The following is a 20,386-nucleotide window of genomic DNA, read 5'->3' as shown; positions in this document are numbered from 1 at the left end:
TATATCAGAGGCTCCGGCAACAGTCACCAACGCCGCACGCATTTTGTGCGAACGCGGGCAAAACGCCGACGGTGTCGACAACAGTTCTGCGTGTTGCCGGTGCTGCTGCATGTCCAAGTTTATACAGCTGATAAAGCTACTATCATTACTCCGTATAGCTCTCTACAAGTTTGCTATCGCAATTGATGCTTCGCCGTTCGGGTGAAACTGCGATTTGTCTCATCGTCCAACTTGCTTTCTCGTTAACTAGCTTGGCCCGGGTTACCTAGGACACACACTATATAGTTTCTATTTACATCAACCTGGCCGCCATCTTAGGTCTCTAGCACGCCAAGAACATGCGTTAAAAAATGGTCGCAGTTTCACCCGAAAGGCGATAGCATCAATTGCGATATCAAATTAGTAGAGAGCTATACGGAGTAAGGATAGTAGTTTTATCAGCTGTATAAACTTGGACATGCAGCAGCACCAGCAACGCGCGGAACTGTTGTCGCCGCCGTCGGCAAATTGCCCGCGTTCGCACCGAACGCGCGCGGCGTTAGGGAATGTTGCCGGTGCCTCTGGGGGCACCTCGGAGGTTTTCGACGAGATCAGAATGGGATACTCGTCGAGCTGCATCGGAAATCTTACCCACATTCTCGCCTCGCAACGTTTTTATATGAATGCGCATTTGGTACCGCAGCTAAACGTCGCCTCCCCTCCCTCCCTCCCGTCCCCCCACGGCTTTTCGCGCGACGGAAAAAGTCGCGTTTGCTCTCTATATATGGTGATTGTAAAGGAGGAAAGAGACGCTCAATTCTGCAGCCCTTCAGGGAGCACGGCACAGAGCGGGCGTTTGCTCTCCGACGTGCGTTCCGTTCCCTCTCGGGTGATTCCACGAGAGATCAACACAGGTCCAAAAATTCATGTTTTAGATTCCAATGAATATTTTATATTTTATGCGCATATCACTCGGTAGCACAAAAGTGAACTTGGCTTCCTTGCCAAATAGATGCTTCAGGAGGAAAAAAATACCGAAGTTCTTCAGTGTGGAGGCGCTATTTTCTTGCACCCGGAATTCGCGCAAGTTCGCAACGATGTGAAATACTAAATATTACCGCTACAAAAAATACATTTTTATTGCGATAGCAATTATATGGACACTCCAAAGCAGATTTCTGCCGTCGGCGTCGCCGTCGCCGTCGCCGTCGCCGTGAGGTTCCGTATGACGTCAATGGAGATGAAATCGTCGCCGCGCACCGCCGAACGCTGTATGTGCGAGTGAAAGGGCGCGAGGGACGCGCGCTTTCACGGGGAGTGAACGCACGGCGGAGAACAAACGCGCGTTCTGTGCCGTGCTCCCTCAAGGGCTGCAGAAGTAGGCGTCTCTTTCCTCCTTTACAATCACCATATATGTAGAGCAAACGCGCCTTCTTCTGACGCACGAAAGGCCGTGGGGGGGGGGGGGGGGGGGGGGGCAGGGAAGGGAGGCGACGTTTAGCTGCGGCACCAAGTGCCTATTTATATCAGAGGCTCCGGCAACAGTCACCAACGCCGCACGCATTTTGTGCGAACGCGGGCAAAACGCCGACGGCATCGACAACAGTGCTGTGTGTTGCCGGTGCTGCTGCATGTCCAAGTTTGTACAGCGGATAAAACTACTATCCTTACTCCGTATAGCTCTCTACTAAGTTGCTATCGCAATTGATGCTTCGCCTTTCGGGTGAAACTGCGACAACTTTTTTACGTAAAATTCATACGTAATGAGGAGTCAGCTAGCATTGTTTGAGGCGTCTGGGGAAAACGGAAGTGTTTTAGAAAAATTTATCAATTTGCTACACTTTTCAAAGGTTGCTATATTTACGAATTTTTATCTACATAACCAATTTATGTAGCCCTTTGAAATTTAGTGCTCTGTGAGAACTTAACGTGTTCAACAATTGTACTGAATATTTTTGCTATATCACAAATAACCATTTTTACACTTTGCCTCAAATGTTAAGCTTTGACGAAAATTAACTCTATTTAGAAATCAAAATACAAAAACCCCATCGTTAATACTTTTCAAAATCTAGTAAACAGCTGGTCGTAGGCACTGGACAAAGAATATTAAAAAACATGTTGCATTATTTTGGTTGTAGTGACAATATAGCTGATCGAAATCAGAGCTTTGTCAGGATGCAGCAAGGTGCTAAGAAAGAGGGCCATCGGGCTGAAAACAATGTGAATAAGCCTCTGACTTGCCTAAACTTGACGGTGATTGTGACAGAAAGGCAGTTTTATTATACTAGAATGATTTGAAGCGCCTCTTTCTAGAATGTCCAGCTTTCTGATGTAAACTCGTGTACTAATGCCTCTACTCGGCCATTATTCGCCTCCATATTTTGTTCGCGCTTACAGATGAGGCTGTTGTAAAAGTCGTCTCTTTTGATCGAGTTGGTAGAGTGTAGTAAAATGGGGAGTGAGTGCACGGGAGGCAGTGGCAGGCGGAGCAAGTGAAGCGAAATAAGTTGCAAGTTTCTGGGGATGCGGTACCGCCTTAACCAGGAGAAGCTACGTACACTCCGCCTGTTTCGAGTGCGCTGTCATCTGTCGTCTGCTCCACGGCTGTCTTCATATTGGGCGCCGCGACCTCCATCTCGGAGGCGATACTTTGGATTATGGTGTTTCAAATATAGGTTGTGTCCAAATTAATGCCCCAGCAATAGCTCTCTCTGGGTAACACAATCTAATCTCGCACGTCATGCTTTTGCTGATAGCGTTCGCTGGAACCAATTGCAGAAACGTTATCTTGCATTTTATACAAAAAAAAGAACCTGAGGGCAGAGCTCGCTCTGGATCTGATATGGACTAACTACGGAGTCAGTCTAGTACAACCTAATTTTTGCCTCCACTTCATGCTGGCAGGCGCTCTCAGGTTTACGTCTGCTAGTATGAGGTGTGAACGACCTCAAAACAGACGACAGACTACTTTTGGGCTGAGGGTAGAGCGCACACCACACAGTCGTAGTTCATTATACAGAAGCGCCAACTGTGCTCGCAGTGATTTGAGCTGTGAGTAGAGCTGCGATGGCTCACTGTTACAGCCGTGACAGCGTTTTTTGTGCTGATAACTTGATGGTGCACAAAAATAAAATACCATTTTAAAGAAATTTTCGCAAGGTTGGAGACATTGGTCTAGCAGCACTGCGGAAGCTATTGCCGCAAGATGCCCGCCACGCACGTGACGACAACCAGATAGGCCAGAATTGCTTCAGACGACTTAGGCAAATGCTGTGTCGTTTCGACGCCTCCCCTGCTGAAACAGCTGATGAATTCATACCGCAAGAAGAGGAATTTGCAGGTCGAGAGCAGTGCGTACACCCACTCGAAACATTGCCTCGCATGCGTCCGTAGAAATCACATTCGCGACGCAGAAACCTTCGTCCGGTGCAAGAGAAAACTCAAGTCGATGGCACTGCGAGGGCCAACTCTCACTTCTTAGGCTGCAGCCGCCATTAGGACCCTTCAAGTACCAAATACGACGTATGCACTCAATGGTTCAGCAACTTTAAAGAAGCCTATGAGAGATGTTCTTCCTACCAAGAGCGAATGCGCTTGTTGACTCTGCTACCAAGCCAACTGGAGCGACAAAATATCCAAGCTCTCATTCCAAATTTATCAGCCTATATGATATACAAATCCCGACACTGGCGTGAGAGGCATGGAATATGGTCAGCACCAGACGCCCTTGAGAGGAAACGGTTGAACCCAGCAGACATCCAGACTGCTGTGGAATATTATACCAAAGACGAGCATGGTTGTTCTCGGCAGAGTCCCAACAAAAAATATGTAGTGTCTGTTTTGATTGACGGGAACAAAGAGTATGCTGCCAAGAGATTTATGACCCGCTCAGTACGAGAGACTTATCGTCTATTTAAAGAAACCAATCTGCATACATTTATTGGGCTCTCAAAGTTTTATTCCCTCCGACCAAAAATGGGTTCTTCTTGCCCCACAACAAGAAGTGCACCTTTGCATGTATTGTGCCAACACCTCACAATGTGTTTCCGCGCTAGAAGAGCTCACTAATGGTGTCTACACAATGGACCACCTCAAGGAACTCTGTCTTTGCACCTCACCCACGACTGATTGTTTCCTGGGCGACTGTGATTATTTTGCAAAAGAAGACGCTTTAGCTACTACAACATTAAGAATCCCCCAAGAGACAGATGTAAACTATGTAGTATGGGAAAATGGCGACCTGATCAATAAGAGAACACAGGCTACTGTCTTTCTGCAGGAGCTTGGTGTGTGGGTAGTCAGGTGGATCACCCATGACTACATACGTGGCACACAAGCATCAGCAATACACGACGCCAAACAGAATCAACAGCACGGATCCTGTGTCTTCCACTTTGACTTTGCAGAGAATTGGACAGCTGTTGTACCGAACGAGGTACAGTCGTACCATTGGCACAAAAAACAGGTCTCTATATTTACGTGCGTCGTCACGAGTAGACGGTCTACTCAAAGTTTTACTGTCATCAGTGATGACGTATGTCATGATGCTGCACACGCTTGCTTTGCACTGGAAAAATCTGTGAGTACATGAAGGAAGAAGTTCAGCCTGACACACACGTTACATACGTGTCTGATGGTGTCAGTAGCCATTTCAAGAACAAGTATCAGCTTTACGAGCTGTCACAGAAAGAGCACATGTCAACGAAGTGGCTTTTTTCGGCCACAGGCCATGGTAAGAACGCTTGCGATGGTGTTGGTGGCTTAGTAAAGCATCAAGCATCGCTCTACAATCTAAGAGCAGCGAGCACAGCAGTCATTAAGTCAGCCTCTGAAATGGTGGCGCAGATGACCGCAACGCTGAAAAATGTAAAACTGCTCTATGCAGATGTGTATGATGTAGAGAACTTTCGCCGCCTCAAAAAGAACCAGTTGAAATTTTTGCTGCGTGTTCCATGCATACGGTCTTGGCACATTTGGTTAAGCACGCCTGACGCCAACAATTCTGATCGTGTTTTGTTAGTGTCCCGCACTGCTGCAAGTCCGTGGAAAAGAATCAAGCCTTTCTGAGTGCATCCATCGGCTATGCTCCATGTGCCTTGTTTCCTCTCCCTACCTTCATGCTGGAGCACTTTAATGCAACACATCTGGATTATCCACAAATGTACACTGACGGGTCTGTAAGTCAACAGGCAAGCAGTTGTGATGCGGCGTATTGTATTCGCTTTGTTAGATCTCCTGATCTGGCCCTATGGATCAGTTGGTCTTATCGAAAAAAATGCGGAAAGTGCCGACATTACTGCAGCACTTCGTAAGCTGAGAACTTGTTCTCCACAGCACGTTATCATCCTTTCGGATTTGTCAGAGGTGCTCCAACAACTATCCCGTGCATTGTTTGCCAGCTAGTTCGGCCTACAGTGATTGATGTTCGTTAAGGAGCTAAGTAATAACCATTTCAGTGGGTAATGCCACATGTTATACTTGCAGGCAATGAAGCCGCAGATGAAATTAAGAGTGCCAATGAATCACCCCTTATGCAAAGATGAGGCACTTCTGAGCACTTTGAGTATCACCTCACTATCCAGGAGTGGTTCAAGGAATGCACGACGCAGAAAGTGTACGCTGTGTCATAGAGTAAGAACTAGCTCTGCGAACACCCCTGCTTGGGATTTCAAGGTTGTACAAGCTTCTCTGCAATGACTGTGACAAATTGACGACGCGGAACAGTTCATGTGGTCCTGCGAATACTTCAATGAAAACAGAAATGCTCTACTTGAGGCTTTGAACAGAAGACAATGTCCTCGGAGTGCGCGGAACATGTTGCCAAAACACGCAAGTTTCTGAGAAGTGTCGCGCCTTTTTCCAGCTTTTCTTAGAAACTGTGAACTTTTCGACAAGTGGTGATCATTCTTAGCGACTGTGAACTTTCCGTTATGTAGTAATTTAACTACTCCTCTTTTATTTTTTAAAGATTCGGTCGAGCAAAGCAGTCGCTGGCATTATCTTCCAGCTAACCCTGCCCTAACCAACACCGTCGTCACGCCCTCCACCGCATCTTAGGTTAGATAATGACGTTTCTGACGGAGCCATGGCTAGTACATTTTAAGGCGTTTTCCTGGCGTAAATTCTGTGACTTGCGTACATGCACAGGGAGCTCACCGTTAAATCTGCAGCAAACAAGGAAATACAAACCTACAATAACATAAATAACCAATTATCTACCCTACAAGCTACGCAAACTTCCTCTTCTTAAATAAAATGAGCCATGTAAATGTTGTTCGGTTCACGTGCCTAAAGACGCATTCAAGCGAATGAGCATTGTACTAAACGCTATTTTTCAATAAGTAATAATCATCAGGCCAAAACTGCCTTTCTGTCACAATCATCGTCAAGTTTAGGCAAGTCAGAGCCTTATGCACATTGTTTGCAGCCCGATGGCCCTCTTTCTTAGCACCTTGCTGCATCCTGGCAAAGCTCTGATTTCGACCAGCTATATTGTCACTACAAACAAAATAATGCAACATGTTTTTAATATTCTTTTTCCAGTGTCTACGAGCAGCTGTTTAGTAGATTTTGAAAAAAATTAACGATGGGGTTTTTTGTATTTTGATTTTTAAATAGAGTTCATTTTCGTCAAAGCTTAACATTTGAGCCGAACTGCAAAAATGGTTATATGTGATATAGAAAAAATATTCAGTACAATTGTTGAACGCGTTAAGTTCTCTCAGAGCACCAAATTTCAAAGGGCTACATAAATTGGTTAAGTAGATAAAAAATGTGGTTGATCCCTCTTATATAGGAATCGGTATAGAACACGAAAGTGAAACGTGTCTTCACAGAAGTAGTGTAATGTTTATTGCACATTGATATATAATGTCTATTGGTGTTTTGTGGCTAAAGCGCCCTTAGGCGTTGATGCACCCACGCTGACGCCTGGTGGCACGTCTCCTCCATCACGGCTACCAACGTCGATGACCATGAGCAACCGTCGTGCATATGGAAGCTGCACTACGCTGCACACGCTAGCACAACGCGAAAGACGAAGCACGTAACTGACACACTAATACAACGCGCAAGACAAAGCACGTAACTGAATCGTCACCGAGTCAAATCAGCGCGTACAGCGCGTCGTAATTGCAGCCTCCGCGATCAACTTCAGAAACATTTTCAGAGCTAATTGCGGAGGCCACGCTCCGCTGTGCTGAGTACGGTGAACGCCACTACCAACGCCACCTAGGTGGCGTTGGTAGTGCTTCTTGATGCCAGCGTCCCTTCGAATGCTGGCATCGAGGCGTCGTAGTGCTGAGACCACCGAGAGACTGTCGGTGCGCGTTAGTGTCATAATGCAGTACTTCTCTTTTCTGCTCGTAGGCGGCGGCACCGCCCCGAGCAAGAGCGCGGGTACACGGAGGAGTGTTAGATATATAAGGCGCGTCTGTGTAGCTCTCTGCAAATGCGTTTGTGGCGCAATGGGTTAAACGCTCGGCGATCTATCGTCGCGGACCGAGAGGTCGTGGGTTCGATTTCCAAATTTGTTTGTGGAACTTTTTCTTCTGGTTTCTTTCTTTGTATTATGTTCTATGACGTATTTCCGTGACGGAAATACGTCAGTGAAGTCTTGGTGGACCCCGGCATAAAACACTTTCGTGTTAAAATTCGTAAATACAGCAACTTTTGAAAAGTGTATCAAATTGATAAATTTTTCTAAAACACTTCCGTTCTGCCCAGACGCCTCAAACAATGCTAGCTGACTCCTCATTACGTATGCATTTTACGTAAAAATGTATTTTTTGTAGCGGTAATATTTAGTATTTCACATCGTTGTGAATTTGCGCGAATGCCGGGTGCAAGAAAATAGCGCCTCCACACTGAAGAACTTTGGTATTTTTTTTTTCCTCCTGAAGTATCTATTTGGCAAGGAAGCCAAGTTCACTTTTGTGCTACCGAGTGATATGCGCATAAAATATAAAATATTCAATGGAATGTAAAATATGAATTTTTGGACCTGTGTTCATCTTTCGTGGGATCACCCTCCGACCGTGAAAGCGCGCGTCCCTCGCGCCCTTTCACTCGCACATACAGCGTCCGGAGCGCGGCGACGATTTCATCGCCGTTGACGTCATACGGAACCTCACGGTGACGGCAACGGCGACGACGACGGCAGAAATCCGCTTTGGAGTGTCCATATAATTGCTATCGCAATAAAACTCATATCTCAGGAAAAGGAAAATGGCAGTAAAGCCTAGCGTGAGAAACGTGAAGCAGGTCGAAAGCTGGGCCCGGTGCGATAGTTGACCAAGAAGCCATGGCCATGAACACACTGGAGCGTGTCATCTACCCGTGCTTCTTTCATGTCAGCGCCACGATCGCCCGACCCTATTTTATTGCTTTCTGAGCATAGCGATGTTAGTACTACTGTGTACTTTGAAAACCCCTCTACTCCCAGGCTCACCCCGATGCCCGGGGATCGGGTGTCTCACGGTGAAGCGCGATGTAAGTTTAAGTACATCAAAGATCAAAGCCACCGGCTCGGACAACGGCGCAGAGAATGGAGGAGGAGGGGGGGGGGGGGGGGGGGGGGGGCTGAGGCATTTCGCGCACGCACACACGCACAGGCGCCCTGCCGACTTAGCCAGCTAAAACATAGCTACCGTGTCTAGAGTAAGTATATTCTAGGCACTGTAACATAGCCATCGAGATTTGTTTCTACTCGATCAGAGCGACCTCCGGAGCGTTGATTAGGGGCGCCACTTATAGCCCAAACAAAGCCAAGTCGCAGATTGTCAGTAGCCGAAATATAGACACGTCGCCAACTCGTCCAAGTCGACGCCAAATTTTTTTTTCTGTCGCCCAATTTGGCTATATATAGCCAAACCTGGCAACACTGACGAGAAGCTTTCTTTCTCCATTTACTCCACCCATGCGCTGCGCTCATGACCGGTCGTGGCTGCGCTTCGGCTACAGTGTACTAGAATACGGTTGAGGTGGGACGAGCGGCTGGGGCGGCGCATGCTTTGCAGTGAGGCGCCCGACGTGGAAAAATACTGTGGCGGCGCTGCGAGAAGTAGATTAGGCCGCATCAAGGTCGCGCCATTAGAAACTGCTGGCGATACTGCTCGGCAGGGTCATTCGTACTACTTTGCGCGCTGGTAATTGCGTTCAGACCGCTCAAATGGATGTTCATAATTGCATATGACATGTATTTATGGCTTAAGAATAAATTCCTTTCATTCTCTTCATTATTTTATTTTTTCAATGCCGCTCGATGGTCTTTTTCGGTCTCGGGCCGGGTTCGGGCCGGTTTAGAGCTCGGCCGAGCCAGGCTCGGGTCTAAGGTAGAGGTGTGGCGGGCCGGGCCGGGTGGGTAACGTAGATTATTTCCGGGCCCAGTCCGGGCCCGGGTCTCGCCATAAAACTTTTGGTCGGGCTTGGGCGGGCTGTCCAACGCACAAACGGGCCTGGGCCGGGCCCGGGCTGAGAAAATCGGCCCGTGCAGTGCTCTATCACGTGCCACGGCTCTCACCAAGCCCTTGCTCGCAACGGCGGTGTGAGTTTCGTCGACGCCGCCGAATATCCCCACGGTACCCGCTTTACAGCCGTCACCACACGTGAAGGCTCTCTCTATCATGCTATCAGCCTAGTAACCCCACACGCTGAGGAAGCTGAAGAAGTGGCCATCGCGCTAGCCACACTAGACCCAACATGCCATACCATCGTCTTTGATTCCCGCTCCGCTGTTATCAACTACATCAACGGCCGTACTCCCACCAAGCCTTGTGCATCTTGCAACAAGCACCCCGCTCAACTAACCATCAGGTTACACTCGTCTGGTTCCCACCTCATGTAGGCACCGTCCACCCGCACCTCCCCAACTTCAACGAGGTTACCCACTCCCTAGCGCGAGGGCTCGTTGACCGCGCAGGAGACGGGGAGGCTGCCCCACCGGTAGGCATCGCCTGACACGCTACAATGATGTTGTGAAATTGTTCTACTTTGAGCTTAGAACTTTCCCCGGCCCATACAAGTTATCCCGAGCGCAGGCTACAACTTTCCGCCTGATACAAACCAATACCTACTCCTCGTTACACAGTTACAACAAGATCTACCCAGACGTTTACCCCAATCCCACGTGCCATATCTGCAAGATACAGCTAGCCACACTTCCACACATGCTTTGGGACTGTACACAACAATACCCCGACACTAACCCCACGACCCTCTCGTCGAGATGGCACGCTGCCGTGTGTAGCTCCAACCTCGACGACCAACTCTGGGCGACTCAGCAAGCCTGCGAGGTGGCGAAGAGGCAACACCTCAACGTCCCCATGTGGGAGGCCTAGGCCCAGCCACCACCTCTTGCTGGTTTTAATAAAGTTTATTCAGTGAGTCTGCAACATTGATGAAAATAAATGGGCGGCGAAAGTGCTCAAGTACATGAAAAGCGCGGACACAGAATGGAGGAAGAGGTCAAGGAAGTTGGCAACCAAGTACAGGATAATCGAAACTGTAAATAGACAACCAGGAGTCATCAGAAAGAGAGAGAAATAGATACAGTGAATTGGATGAAAAGATGGTAACAAAAAGGACCATGGAGATTTACAAGAATGAGAAGAAAGAAATTAGAAGGAAACATCTGTACGAAAACATAAAGGGCAGTGCCTTGCTATTTTAGGCTCGAGCGGGTTGCCTGAGGACCAAAAAATACCGGAGCAAATATTCGGAACTAGATGAGGCATGTGTATGCTGTAGTAAAGATCCAGAGACCACTCAGCACATCCTAATGGAATGCGACAGGATTCACCCAGTGAGAACCGTAGGTAACGTACAACTTCCAGAAGTGCTAGGGTTTAAAGTGGAAGGAAACATCAACAGATCAGCCGTAGAGATAAGCAAGAGACGATTAGAGAGCTGGTGGAAAAAAAAGCAGGGAAAAGATTGATACGACCTGGGGCGCAATCTTGTACGCGTTCCAAAATGGAACGGAGGTGGTCCGTTCCATTGAGCCGCACACGATTGGTCAATTTGATCGTCACGGTTCAAACTGACCAATCGTGTGCGGCTCGATGAAACGGACCGCCTCCGTTCCATTTTGGAACGCGTACAAGATTGCGCCCCTGATCTCTTAAAATCAGAGTAGTGGTACAAGGTAAATTTTGAAAGAAAAAAAAAAGATCATTGGGAGGTATACAAAAATGGGGATAACTTGACCAGCCGCTCACCATCGCCCCAGCGTGTCGTCAGTCCAGCTCACCCCAACCTCGCAGCTCCTCGGCCTCCCTTTGACCGCCTCTCGGAAAACTAGCCAGTGCAGCACCCGGAGGTGACGCTGCATTTATGACCCGGCCTGAAAATCCTCTGATTGTCACTCACACACGATGCAAGCTTCTTGAGTTCTAGTTGGTGGTGTGGCGGTTACTGCTCTTATTGATACCGGCGCACAAATCTCTGTAATGAGCTCGAACATCCGCCGTCGCCTCCAGAAAGTCCTGACGCCCGCGGCTTCGCCTACCGTCCAGTACCCTACGGGAGTACACCTGCCGTACTTGGAATGTGCACTGCACGCATCACCATTTCTGGTCACCACACATCTGTTCTTTTTGCTGTCCTAGAATAGTGCCCCCATGACCTCCTCCTTGGAATCGACTTTCTGTCCACCCACGCTACCCTTATCGACTGCTCCACAGGACCTCTCCGGCTAGAACTCCCTTCGTGCTCCGACAACGTCGATGCCGGCCCACCCCGCCTACGCTCCGTCGAGTTTCTTCGACTGCCACCGCCAGCCGCAATATACGTCCAGCTTTCAGCCTTTCTGCCCCTACCCGACGGCGACTACTTTGCCTTTCCTATTCCTGAAATTGCCATGACACGCAACGTCGCGTGTCGACACTAAACGGTGGCGACAGTTACAAACAACCGAACTTCTTTTCCCATCCTTAATTTTGGCTTCTCGACGCAAGTTTTTCCTCGCGGCATATCACTCGCTCATCTGGCCCCTTTGGCCGACCACACGGTTTCTGCCCTCGGACCACAGAACCTCCACAGGATTTTTCAACGCCGTCATGGCAGTCAGGTTCGTCCTGCGACCACTTCCCACGCATGTTATTAGGAGACCTCGCTCAGGCTTAGGCCGCTGCCCTTCGCCGCATGCTGGTTTCCTAACAGGATATCTTTGACTTTGGCGACCGTCCTCTGGGTCAGACTTCCGTCGTCACCCGTGACCCATCGCATTCATGCAGGCGATGCGATCGCATCGCCAGAATGAATGCGATGGGTGCGGATGGGAATGAGAATGTCGGTGAATGGACCGTCGGTGTTCACCGACGGCCTGACCATGTATCAGCTCCAGAGCGTGGTGTAATACAACAAGAAGTGGATAAAATGCTGGGCAAAGGCATAATGGAGCCCTTGTGCGACTAGTCGTTGGGCCTCGCCCGTCGTACTTGCGAAAAATAAGGACAATAGCTGTAGATTCTGTGTAGACTACTACCACCATCTCAGCCAGATTACCAAGAAGGATGTGTATCCTCTCCCACGTATTGATGACGCACTCGACTGCTTGCATGGCGCCAGGTATTTCTCTTCAATCGACTTGCGCTCACGATACTGGCAAATCGCTGTAGACGACCAAGACCGAGAGAAGACCGCCTTCGTCACTCCTGCGGCGCTATAACGCAAAATGATTCCAAACTGTTTTGATTCCTAGTTTCTGCAATCAGCCTCCACGATTGGTCAAAACATTTTCGGGCCACTCCCAACTTCGCCTGTCTGTCAGGCGACGTCACGAAAACCGCGATAGCTCCCCATCTGATATAACGTGTACACACTGATTATGCATGACTAAACCGCACAAAAGAAAAATAATCATTCCTGATTCGACGCCTTTTCACCCTAACTTCGCCTGTCTGTCATGCGACGTCACGAAAACCACGATAGCTCCCCATCTGATATAACGTGTACACACTGATTATGCATGATTAAACCACACAAAAGAAAAATAATCATTCCTGATTCGACGCCTTTTCACCATTAGGCCTGTGCTATTGGCCTAATGTTTTCTGGCTACGCCCATTTCGCCTGTCTGTCACGCGACCTCACAAAAGCGCGAAAAATCACCACGTCAAAGTGACGGGTACGCAAAAAATGCATTAATATGCCGAACAAAACTGAATTTTTTTCTGAATAGCCATAGACTGCCCCGTTCCGAAAGGAATAGAAGATGGCTGCCCGCCGATCGCTCAGGCCCTCGCTACTCGCACCTGCCGGTGAGCATGTATTTATTTGCGCATGAGAAACCTTTTTGCATGGACAGTAAAACGTTATCGAGCCCTTTCGGCATGCATACGACATCGCTCTGCCAACTCTTCCTTGCTCAGGATCAGTTTTAGCGGCATTCTTATCCTTCCGTTGCACGCCGCCACAATTTTCGACCAGCCACCGCAAGTTAAGTATAAGGCGAAGCGGACCAATCGGAGAAGCCGGCACCACCCTCTTCATGCGGTTATCTATTTTCACTGCTGGCTCGGCCCCATCGAAACCCTCTCCACTAGAGCGTGCTCCTCACCTCATGTCAGCCAATTAGATAAGAAAAACCGCTGAGTGTAGGCAATGTTATTGGTTCTGAAAGCGAACAAAGGTGACCTCCTATGAACGAGGAGAGTGTTTGATTGGGTTGTTCAGACAACGCTGTGGGTCACCGCCCGGTGCTTGCGTCAGTGGTTACGTAAATTTGACGTCAGGAGTTTGGAATCAAAACAGTTTGGAATCATTTTACGTTATAGCGCCCCTGATGGCCTCTATCAATTTAAAGTGATGCATTTTGGACTATGTAACGCTCCTGATACTTTCGAGCACATGATGGACTTTCTTCTTCGAAGCAAGAAGTGGTCCATATGCCTTTGCTACCTGGCCGATGTTGTCGTTTTTTCGACTACCTTTGAAAACCATCTCACTCACCTGTCCACCATGCTTCACATTTTTCGCCGTGCTCGCCTTCAGCTTAACTCATTGAAATGCCGCTTTGGGCACCGTCAAATCTGCGTACTGGGCCACCTTGTTGACGCTGTAGGCGTGCATCCAGACCCTGACAAAGTCCGCGCTGTTAGTCTGTTCCCTACTCCGCGGTCAGCCAAGGTCGTGCGCAGTTTTCTTGGCTTGTGCTCGTACTTCCGCCGCTTTGTCCAGAACTTTGCGGAAGTAGCCTGCCCTCTTACTGGCCTACTTGACCCCGGTCTGACGCAGCGCTCTTCTGGTAGGCCTCGTTGTTTGCGAGCGCGTGGCGAGAACTGCCGTTCAATTGTATGTCACGCTTAGCACGGAAGGATGTCGTCCGGACTGATCGAGCGAGCTCCTCTATTCTCGAAGCATTGAGACTTAAGAAGGACGTCATTTTCACTTGGGGTCGCGAACAAGCGGACGCCTTTTTATCGCTCATTGTCATCCTAACGAACCCACCTGACCTATCCTAGCACATTTCGACCCGTCAGTCAGCACGGACGTTCGTACCGACGCCAGTGGCCACGCACAACAGTAGCGCAGTCTATACCACGTGGCCACCTACGCAAGCCGCCTTCAGTCGCCGTCGCAGTAAAATTACTCCATCACAGGACGCGAGTGCTTAGCTCGATCTCGTCTGGGCCATCGCAAAATTCCGACCGTGCTTGTATGGCAGGCACTTCTCAATAATTGAAGACCACCACTCTGCTCACTTTCCTTGCTCAAGGACCCCACTGGTCGCCTTGACCGTTGGGCACTACGCTTGCAACAATACACATTTTCTGTGTTCTACAAATCTGTATGGCTTCACCAAGACGCCGACTGCTTGTCCCGATACCCAGTCGATCCCCCTGATGGACTGGAAGATGAGCCTGAAGCATTCGTTCTTTCTAATACAGATTTCGTCCACATGGCTGCCGAACAGCGCCGCCACTCATCTTTGCGGCCTATTATTGACGGTCTCAACTCTCCACACCCTGACCCTTCCCTACGGATGTTTGTGCTTCACAACGACACCTCCCACCACTACAACGCTTGTCCTGACGGCGCTGAGCTCTTGCTCGTTGTCCCCGCGCATCTTCGCTCTGCTGTTTTGGGCCAGCTTCACGATGCACTGACCGCTGGACACCTAGGCGTATCACGCACGTATGATCGCATCCGTAGGCGCTTCTTTTGGCCTGGTCTCTACCGCTCTGTGCAGTACGTTGCGGCTTGTGTCTTCTGCCAGAGACACAAGACTCCTGCCCTACTGCCTGCTGGCCGCCTTCAGCCCCTTGACATCCCTGACGAACCATTTTTCCGCGTGGGACTCGATCTTCTAGGAACTTTCCCCACGTCAACCACTGGCAATAGAACGGTTTCAGCCGCTAATGACTACGCAACGCGGTACGCTGTGACACGAGCACTTCCCTCCAGCTGTGCTACTGATGTAGCCGATTTCATTCTTCACAGTTCAAAAATGCATCTCTCGCGCGTGCGCAGCATATATCTGCCATGGGTGGGCCACCATGGGTTACGTTGTTCACTGTGGGTTTGTAAACGCTGCTGCTTGTATAAATTCTTGGGAAAATCAACAGCGCTAAAAACGGGGCTAAACAAGAAGACAGAAGACAGTGCGATGTCTTGTTTTTGCTTCGTCCCGTTTTTAGCGCTGTTTGTTTCTCCAAGTCATGCACCAACTAGGTCATCAAGATACGTCATATGTTTGTAAACGAAATATTAGACTTTTTTAATATCATCAATTAACAGCGAAGCTGTATACCTCTACCAGCCAAGAAAATTTTCGTGTTGGCGTAACCAAAAAACGACAGGCTAAAAATTGAATGAAAACAGCATATCTCCTTTAAAATAAGTCATAAAGCATACAGCTCAGCACTGGTTTTCAAAAGAAAAACCACAAAACAAGCATAAAAACCACATAATGGATGATAAGGCGCGTGTGAACAATGAGAACACCCTCCGACACGTTCCGGTAAAGATTAGGTTTGCAACTACTTCGAAAGGGGTTGACGTCATTCAAAACCCTCGTGAAACCAGTGTCTCTGGTTTCATTCTTTGTAGAGCCACGTGTGTGAATTTAAGTGACGTCACAGTGGGTAATCGTTGTGGGTGTCGTTTACAGCGTTCCTTCTCTCGCTGTTTTCCGGTAAAGATTACGGTTGCGTAAGCTACTCCGAGTGGAAAAGTACCCAACAGCATAGAAATCACGTAGTGACGTCACCACAGTCTAGCAACTCATTCAGTTCATTCCAGGCTACCATGGGTAGACAGACGGAAAGTAAAGACGCCAGAAGAACAGCGTGAATATAATGTCGTGAAATAATAAAGGGTATGATTAAGTACATTTCACTAGTCTCTGATTTAACGCATTGTAGAACCACGTGTGTGAATTCAAGTGACGTCGCACATCTGTCCGGTGCGTTAAAGTTTGAATTAAAAAAGGCGAGAGATAACTTTTTCTCTAATACTCTGACGTACTTCATGCACAATCAGCCGCAAAAATTCTGGCGCTATCTGTCAAAACCTGAAAATCCAATAGTGCAAATTGAAATCGCGGTATCTCTCACAGATGACGCATGCGCTATTGCTAACGCTTTCAACGCCCATTTCCAATCTGTGTTCACACGCTCTTCCCGCCCAAGTGACGTTTCGTTTGCATCTGATTCAGTGATGCCCGCTGTCGTTATCACTGAGCCAGGTATATTGAACTTGCTCTTGAACATTGACACAAAAAATCGCCCGGTCCCGATAGCATTTCCAGCATATCGTTTCTAAAACGATATGCTGCCCAACTAGCTCCGTTCTTACACAGGATTTTTACGGTGTCGCTTCAAGCAGCTGCATTACCTTCAGACTGGCTCGTTGCAAAAGTAATCCCGATTCACAAAGGCAGTAATAGGTTGCGCATTGACACATACCGATCGATTTCTCTAACAAGCTGCTGCTGCAAATTAATGGAGCACATTATTAACAAATCCATTATTAGTTACTTAGAAAGCAATAACCTGATATACCCTAAACAGCATGGTTTCAGGAAGGACCTTTCTACGATAACACAGCTATTCGAAACTTCTCATGACTTCGAAGAGATAATCAATTCCGGGCTTCAAGGAGACGCCATATTCGTAGATTTCTCCAAAGCCTTCGATCGCGTACCCCACTGTGAACTGATTGAAAAACTCAAACTAATTGGCCTTGAATCTAACACTGTTGCATGGATAGCGTCCTATCTCTCACTCAGATCACAACATGTATCGGTAAACAATGCTGAGTCTGAGAGCCTTGAGGTTTTTTCTGGTGTGCCGCAGGGGTCCGTGCTAGGGCCATTGCTCTTTCTTGTGTACATCAACGACATCCCATCATGTGTTGAGCCTAACGTAACAGTACGTATTTTCGCAGATGATTGTGTTGTCTACACAACTGTTCGGTCCCTGCACGACCAAATTAAACTAAACACCTCACTAAACAGCATTGCAAATTGGTGCGAGAGATGGGGAATGAAGTTCAACATCAGTAAAACAGCTTGCGTCACTTTTACACATAAAAAGGTACCTGACATATTCACTTACAATATAAAGGGTACAGCAATAATAAGATCAGATATTGTAAAATATTTGGGTCTGACATTCTCGAGCTCACTCAAATGGGATACTCACATTGATAACATTTGTGGAAAGGCATTCAGGCAACTCAATTTCTTGCGTCGGAAATTGGCTACAGCACCATCCAATGTTAAATTAACTGCGTATAAAACCCTCGTTTAGCCGATACTTGAGTATGCAAGTATTGTATGGTCCCCGCACCAGTCTTATCTCATTAATAAACTAGATAGAATACAACGCATGGCACTCAGTTTTATTTATTGCAGATACTCACCGTATAACAGCGTCACTGCTTTACGTGAACAAGCAAACATCCGGACTGTAATATCAGGACGGCGTATCGCTGCCATGAAGCTTCTTTTCCTTCTTTATCGTGGGCGCATAAACATAGAGAAAACAAAGTACATCAGGCCTCCTTTCTAACATTCGGAAAGAACAAATCATGATAAGTGCATAAGACATTTTCAGCGCGCTGCCACACATTTAAATATTCATTTTTTTTTCCTCTGCAATTGAAGCCTGGAACCATTTGCCAGAAGAATTTTCGCATGTTGACTCAATCGAACAATTTGAAACCCAAATATGTGCACTTTTCTATGAGCATGTCTGCTTGCGATTGTTTAGTGCTCTGCTACAACACTGTGCTGCGCAACTATGTTCTGATTGTTTGATCACCATGTTTGCACTTTTCGCAGCTCTTACCCCTTGCCTGCATTATCGGCCTTGTACTGTTTCCTTTGATCTGTTCGTTCTGTTTGTATCTTATTTATTTGGGCTGTAAAAATCACCGCATTTCATTGCTTTCTCCTCTTTTGGCCCACAAGGTTTTGTTCTGTTCTGCTTGTGACCCACTCCTGTATGAGCCTGTAAAGGCTTATACAGTATTGCTAAATAAATAAAATAAAAAATTGGTAATCGTTGTGGCTGTCGTTTACAGCTTCGCTGTCCAACCACCTTCACAGCGTGGATTGGAGCCACAGTTTTTTTTTTAACAGCATAAGGATGATAGCATAATTGGATTCGAAGTGGCTGCCAGAAGTTAATTATATCAGAAGTTAAGCAAAGTGTTGTTTCGGCAAAGTAAAAACATGCATCCTCGTAGCTAAAGCATGCTCTTCCGGTGAGTTCTATAGGAGTTTGCCTTTGTGTGGTGTACACTCTATATATATATATATATATATATATATATATATATATATATATATATCATCAGGCTATATTTATGTCCACTGCAGGAGGAAGGCCTCTCCCTGGGATCTCCAATTACCCCTGTCTTGCACTAGCGTATTCCAACTTGCGCCTGCAAATTTCATCATCCCACTTAATTTTCTGCCATCCTCGACTGCACTTCCCTTCTCTTGGTATCCATTCTGTAACTCTAATGGTCCACCGGTTATCCATCCTACGCATTACATGGCCTGCCCAGCACATTTTTTTCCTCTTAATGTCAACTAGAATATCGGCTATCCCCGTTTTTTCTCTGATCCACACTGCTCTCTTCCTGTGTCATAACGTTACTCCTAAGATTTTTCGTTCCATCGCTCGTTATACAGGTCCTTAACTTGTTCTCGAGCTTCTTTGTTAGCCTCCAAGTTTCTGACCCATATGTTGGCACCGGTAGAATGCAATGATTCTACACTTTTCTTTTCAAGGACAGTGCTAAGCTCCCAGTCAGGATTTGGCAATGCCTGCCGTATGCACTCCAACCCAATTTTATTCTTCTGTAAATTTCTTTCTCATGATCAGGGTCTCCTGTGAGTAGTTGACCTAGATAAACGTACTCATTTACAGACTCTAGAGGCTGACTGGCAATCCTGAATTCTTGTTCCCTTGCCAGGCTATTGAACATTATGTTGCATGCATTGAACGTTATGTTGCATGTTGCAGGCTATTGAACATCTTCTGCATATTAATCTTCCACCCCACTCTTACAGTTTCTCGGTTAAGGTCCTCAATCATCTGCAGTGATTCGTACCCATAGTTGCTGAATAGGACAATGTCATCTGCAAACCGAAGGTTGCTGAAATATTCGCCGTTGATCCTCACTCCTAAGCCTTCCCAGTCTGACTTGAATACTTCTTCTAAGCATGCAGTGAATAGCATTAGAGAGATTGTGTCTCCTTGCCTGCCCCTTTTCTTGATAAGTAACTTTCTACTTTTCTTGTGGAGAACCAAGGTTGCTGTGCAATCCTTGTAGATATTTGCCAAGATATTCACGTATGTCTCCTGTACTCCTTGATTACGCAATGCCTCTATGGTTGCTGGTATCTCTAGTGAATCAAATGTTTTTTTCAGAATCTATGAAAGCCATATAGAGAGGTTGATTGTACTCCACAGATTTCTCGATTACCTGATTGATGACATGGATATGATCCATCGTAGAATATCCCTTCCTGAAGCCAGCCTGTTCTCTTGGTTGGTGAAAATCAAGTGTTGCCCCGATTCTATTGGATATATATATATATATTGTTACGCTAAAGCTACGGAAGGACGGAAGAGGAGAACGAAGTGCGCTTGTCTTTGGAGCGGCTCGGTGTCGGCGCGGCAACTCTTTGCCCCTTTTCATCGATTCATCTTTAAATAAACGCACCCCTTCGTAACAGTTTTGGTGGAGGTCCTGGGTAAAACAACGGCGCCCCCGAAGAACGACAACGAACCGACCGCTGAGGCGCAATCCGTGGAGCTTCGACGAAGTCGCCGAATTTCCGGTCTGCCACCAGAGATGGCTTCTGACGGCGACAATCCGCCACCTTCTACCAGCGTTCCATGGCAGCCCTACATCGAGCCACGCACCTTCGCTGGAAAAGACGGAG

Source organism: Dermacentor silvarum, chromosome 6, assembly GCF_013339745.2.
Source record: "Dermacentor silvarum isolate Dsil-2018 chromosome 6, BIME_Dsil_1.4, whole genome shotgun sequence".
NCBI lineage: Eukaryota > Metazoa > Arthropoda > Arachnida > Ixodida > Ixodidae > Dermacentor > Dermacentor silvarum.
The sequence above is the reverse complement of the archived record's forward strand: the minus strand, read 5'-3'. Positions refer to the sequence as shown.